General features: G+C 44.4%; 1 long non-coding RNA gene across 2 annotated transcripts in view; it reads right to left on the bottom strand.

Annotated features, from left to right (window-relative positions):
* Positions 1-652: 652 nt before the first annotated feature.
* The window catches only part of LOC131495499 (uncharacterized), a 58364-nt gene continuing 53016 nt past the window's right edge, over positions 653-6000 (bottom strand). For both annotated transcript variants that reach the window (XR_009253987.1, XR_009253988.1), the window contains exon 3: positions 653-851. This is a non-coding gene — a long non-coding RNA (uncharacterized LOC131495499). The remainder of the gene's footprint in view (positions 852-6000) is intronic.

The raw sequence follows: 6000 nt of genomic DNA, 5'->3' as shown, positions 1-6000 counted from the left end.
TTCCTCTCTTTGTTTTCAGACACTGCCGGCTGGACAAAGAGGATGATTCTGTTTTCTCCTTCAGGTGTCAAACCGAAGAAAACAAACAAACACAAAGGATCTCAAATCATAGTGGGTTGTGTATCCCTTACTGTGGTTAAGACTCCGAAAAGTAACCTGAGGTTCTTCAATAGTTTGGTCTGTTTGCTGAGTTCAAGGTCATTTCAGGTTCAGCAGAATGTCATGCTGTTTTTGCAGCCCTTGAACAGCAAGAGAATGCAAAGCACATTTTGTAGTTCGGTTTTCCCCACACAGGGTTCCAAGATAAACGCAATACATATGTTCTGATTCATTCACACTTTACTCACTAAATAACTATTTGATATCTAAGAAGGCTTCAGAGTTTTAACAAAAAAACTCTTCAAAGTATTCTTTCCTTTGAACCCAACACTCATATTTTCCTAAGAATAAGAATGAATAATGACCAGTAGAGTTTGCAGGTATTTGAAACATTGCCCAAATCCCTGTTTTCTCAACTTCAAAACATGTAATATGCATAGTCATAATTTTGAAAAGAAAAACCCATATATGGTATGTGGGTGTGTGTGTCTGTGAATTATGTGAGTATGTGCCATGAACTGTGCTAGGCACTTTATGTACATTGTCACTACTATTTAAAACGTTTAAAGTTAGGTTTTACTTCTCTCATTTACAGGCAAGAAAGCTGAGGCTCAGAGGTTTTATGACTCGCCCAAGGCCAGAGCTGACAGGTTGCAGTGCTGAACTCTCTCTGTTTGAATCTTCTTAGTTAATTTTGTTCAATTCAGCAAATATTTATCAAATGCTTCCATGTGCCAGGTGCTGTCCCAAGTCTGAGGAGAAAAACAAGGAAAGACCTTGAGATGCTCTTAGTGAAGGGCTTCTTATTTTTATCCGTCAGCATGTGACTGGAGATGGCAGGTAAATGTGGGCGTTATGAGGTTGTATCAGGTAGGATGTGTTTCTATTCGGTTGTAACAGGAAATCCAACTCAAACTAACTTAAACAATAAGGAGGACACATCGTGCCCGGGAAGGCTATTATCGCCTAATATCCATTTCCTCTTCTAGAGGAGCAGAGCCTCCAATTTTTAGCTGGGCATATGGCTGTGTAGACTAAAGAAAACATTTCTCAGACACACCTGAAGCTAGGTGTGGCCATATAACTAAGTTATTGCATATAACCAGAAGAGCTATGTGTACTTTCTGGGAAATGGCTTTCCCTTCTGTCCTTCTTGCTGACTGGATTCAGGTCTGATGGGAGAAGCTGGAGCAGCCATCTTGGGCCACAGGGGAAGAAATTCTGTGTTAAAATGGCAGAGCTACCACACCTAAGGCGATATATCCCTGGACTGTCTGCCTGGACTTGTGTGTTGTTATTGTTAACCTGAGAAAGAAAGAAATCTTGAACTTGTTCAAGCCACTGTTATTTGGAGTTTTCAGTTACTTGCAACTGGGCCTGATCCTAACTCCTATATTTACATAGCTGGAAGTCCTGGAGGAAGGGGTGGACTTCAGTGTTAGTTTGATTTCGCAGCTCAATGAGAGTATCAAGGAATCAGTTTTGTCCAGAACTTGGTTTTGCCTTTGATGTCAGCTGCATCCTAAGGCTGGCTCTCTTTCAGGGGGCAAGATGACAGCTAACAAAAAAATAAATATATGCTTCCTTATCAACTTTCAGAGAGAGAGAGAGAGAGAGAGAGAGAGAGAGAGAGATACAGAAGTGCTCTCGTAAAAACAACGAGGTTCCTTTCCCAGAAACCCGCTGACATCATCTTGCTTTTCACTGACCCACATAAGGTCAAATGCAGCCAGGGGAATGCCATGAACTGATCAGTTTAGTTTCTGATGGAACCAATCACCTTGGCAAAAGAATTGGGCTTACACTCATTGCCTACTGCTGGAGGTGGGGTATTTTTTTCTTTTTAAATTTGGGATAACATACTAATTTAGGGTCAATTTAGGCATCAATGAATTCAACCTGCAGTTTGTACTGTCTTTGAAGGGCCCCCACAGTTCACGGTGGAAGAGGCAGCATAACACCTTCCTGTGTATTTGCTAAAAGGATTCAGTGAAATGTGTAGCTGTCCTATTTCAGGGAATTTCTCTCAGTGGGCTAGAAGGAGTCGTTTTGCTGGTGAGTCCAAATGGATCCATGCTGTCCCCAGATCAATCCCCTGGAAATGGACAAAGCTGTCAGTACTACCCCCTCCCAGGGGAGGGCTCCTATCTGAGAATTTCTCCTCTAGCTTGCCCCCAGCCCCCTTCCTCCAAGGCTACCTGAAGTACCTATAATTCCTGGAATTCCTATTCCTTGGGAGTAAACCATCTTTTCAGAAAGTCTCCGTTAACCTTGGAGGAGTGACACATTGAATCTCAGCATGGACGTATTGATCAGGTTAATTAGAATCCTCCCCCATCACCACGTCCTCCAACACCAGGGACATGGGGCCAGTGGGCAGTTGGGATGTTATAGTAGAGAAGAAAAAGCTCCTGGTTTCTGGCTACTCAGAGAGGGCAGGTAGGATATCAAAATGGGGGTCCTGAGTCCCTGGCCAAGATAGGAGGTGGGGATAATAAGAAAGATCAGGAAGTGAGGTAATGGAGAAACATGGAAGCCAATTTCAGCGACTTAATAATTTAGCCAAAGGTAACCCTGTGCAATCTATGCTGAGTGACCAATAGTTATCGTTTGATTTTGTGGCTGCACAACGGCTCTATTACTTCCCATCTTGGGTGCCCCGGTGGCTGCCAGAATCTCTGAAGTTTTGTTTCTTGCCCATCCATCTGGCTTGTGGCTTGCCCACACGGCTCAGGACGCAGCCTTGTTAAAATGACAGGACTCCATGAGTCTCCCCAAAATGGAAAGGAGCAGCCAGAAGGAGGGCATCCATTCAGTACAGAAATCACATCAGAGAAGGAGCAAAGCCAGAAGCACTGGCTCAAAATAGGATCAGGGGGAGCTGAGCACAGTGGAAAGCAAAAGGTCTTCTCCGTGGGGCGCCTGGGTGGCGCAGTCGGTTAAGCGTCCGACTTCAGCCAGGTCACGATCTCGCGGTCCGTGAGTTCGAGCCCCGCGTCAGGCTCTGGCCTGACGGCTCGGAGCCTGGAGCCTGTTTCCGATTCTGTGTCTCCCTCTCTCTCTGCCCCTCCCCCGTTCATGCTCTGTCTCTCTCTGTCCCAAAAAAAAAAAAAAAAAAAAAAAAAGGTCTTCTCCGTTCTTTTCAACCAACTCTAAAAGCGATTCTACAGTAAATATCTTTTTCTGTAGTAAATCCATCTGGGTACTATGTTCCAACAGCCATCCGTTCATTAGCTTGTGTAAGCTTATCACTTATAGCAATTAGATATTCGGTACCTAATCCAAAACTCTCCACACCTTATTCATTCTTCCCTGGGGCCATTTCTGAAGTTCCTCTGAAGGGCTTCATTTCACTCTCACATCAGCACTTCTCCATCCTCCCTGGACCATTCATATGCAAATCACATGGCCAGGGAAGGGTGGTGGTGAGTGATAAAAATGTGGATCTCAGAGCTCCACCCAGAATCTTCTAAACTAGGCTCTCTCTGTGAGCAGAGCCTAGAAATGAATGTTTTAAGACAGCAAGTCATGTGATTTTAATGCAGTCTAAGGTTTAAGCACACTGATTCCTGGAGAGTGCCAACAATAATACCTCGCGGTTGGGGCAACCGGGTGGCTCAGTCTGGTAAGTGTCTGACTCTTGATCTCATCTCAGGTCATGGTCTCAGGGTTCATGGGCTGAGCCCTGTGTTGGGCTCTGCACTGATGGGGTGGAGCCTGCTTGGGATTCTCTCTCTCCCTCTCTCTCTCTGCCCCTCCCCTCCTGTAATAAATTAAAACAAAAACAAAAACAAAAAAACCTTAGAGTTTGATGGGACTCTATGCTTTAACAAAGACTTTTGTATAACATCTCATTTGAGCCTCACCACAAGCCTCGGGAAGAATGTCAGAGCAGGAATGATTATTTCCATCTTATGAAGGGGAGATCACACTTCTGTGCCTTCAAGTAACTTGCACAAGGTCACACACTCATCAGTGGGGTCGCGTGGACTGCAATTCAGGTCTTACAGTACCGAGTTCAGTGCTCCTGCCATTACCCTGAATGGTAACAACATTTTGATTGACTGAATGTCAATCACTGTCTAAAAGAAAACATAGTCTGAGCAGCCACGGGAAGAAGCATCCTTTGTGGAAAGAGAAAATAAAACTATAAGAACTTGGAAAATGTCAATAGCCAGCACACTTACGGTCATCAATGGTCTAATCATAATGTTAAATTTGTTCACTACAAGTATCAGAAGATTCATTTTTGTTACATATTGAGATTTGGCCTAGTTGACTCAATTAATTGGTCAGGACCGTCGAATTTTCACAATGGTGAACCACGTGATCAGAAATTCCATTAAGTGAATGCTAACTACATTCATTTACTTTTAATGATGATGCTGCTGAAGGAACATCCATGTGACTCAAACCTGAGTCAAGGACAGACGAGGAATTATTCATACCTAATGTTCCTTTGTCAGCAATCCATGGTGTCCCAGTTTCATTCTGAAATTTTAGTGGAATTAAATCTGAGAAGCTGAAAAAATTATATCATGAACTGCAATTTGGTTGAGCTCCAACCATTGGGCAATTCAAGGCCACTAATGGGACACACGCGTTGGCGATTAATTCCACAGCCACAGTGTTAGGCAGATGAGTAATCCCTGCTGAACCCCTACACACCTGTGTGATGGTTAACTTTATGTGTCAATTTGACCGGGTCACCCAGGATGCCCACATATCTCGTTAAAACATCATTTCTGGGTGTGTCTGTGAGAGGGTTTCTGGAAGAGATTAGCATTTGAATGAGACTGAGTAAAGCAGATCCCTAGTGTGGTTGTCATCCAGTCTGTGGAGGAACTGTATAGAATGAAAAAAGTGGAAGAAGGGCCCCTTTGCTCTCTGTCTGACGTTGTCTCCTATGACATTGGTCTTCCCCTGCACAGGGACTGGGACTTAACATCATCTGCTCTCTTGGCTGTCGAGCCTTGGGGCTTGGACTGAAACTACGCTGGTTTTCCTGGGTCTCCAGCTTGCAGAGGACAGTGGAATTTCTCACCTTCCTTATTCATGTGAGCCAATTCCTCCCCACCCTGCCATATATAGAAAGAGAGCGAGGCGGGGTGTGTGAGCTCGCGCACGCGTGTGTGTGTGTGTGTGTGTGTGTGTGTGTGTGTGTGTATGTATATATATATGTCTATCTCCTATTGACTCTATTTCTCTGGAGAATCCCGACTAATATACCATGTACCCCCGCACTCCCGACTTTTCACCTCAAGATCTCCGTGGCTGCATTGTACGGTCAGATGAGTCACATTTAGCCTTGCTCCCCGCACCAGCTATTGGATTTACAACCTAACGCTAAGGCAACCTGGGTTATGGGTTGGGCCCCACATGGAACTGCTAGCTTGGCTTTATTTTGTGCCTTTAGGCTCAGCTCCACGTCACAGGCAGCCACTCGCGCTGTGAGGAGCACAAATGGCCGGTTCATCAGGGTCGGAAAGGCCAGGGCCCTTCCCAGCATTGCCTCAGAAAGCAACTCTGGAAAGACACTGCAGAAGCTGAATCAGTCCTTTGTTAACTTGGGCCCTGCGTGAATTTTTATGTCCCATTTGGTGAAAAATGCAGATTAGGCTGCTGGGTTTACATCACTGTAATTAAAACATTTTGCTAACAGTCACTTACGGATTAATTAGAGCCGACCCTGAGTTAGGATGAATCCAGGCCATTTTGGGGCCATCTGAGTAGCATATGTGATGGTAATTCCCTAAGAACCCGTTGGGCTGTATATGTTTTGGTGACCATTCCATCAAATATTCTTTTTTTTTCTAAAAAACTTTTTTGGTGCCTAGAAATCTATCTGTCCACGAGTGGGATAAATATACTAGCTTGTTTTCTAGTTTTCAAAACAGTTTG

The sequence above is a fragment of the Neofelis nebulosa genome, chromosome 15 (genome assembly GCF_028018385.1).
Source record: "Neofelis nebulosa isolate mNeoNeb1 chromosome 15, mNeoNeb1.pri, whole genome shotgun sequence".
NCBI lineage: Eukaryota > Metazoa > Chordata > Mammalia > Carnivora > Felidae > Neofelis > Neofelis nebulosa.
This window is presented reverse-complemented; position numbering and strand designations above follow the sequence as displayed.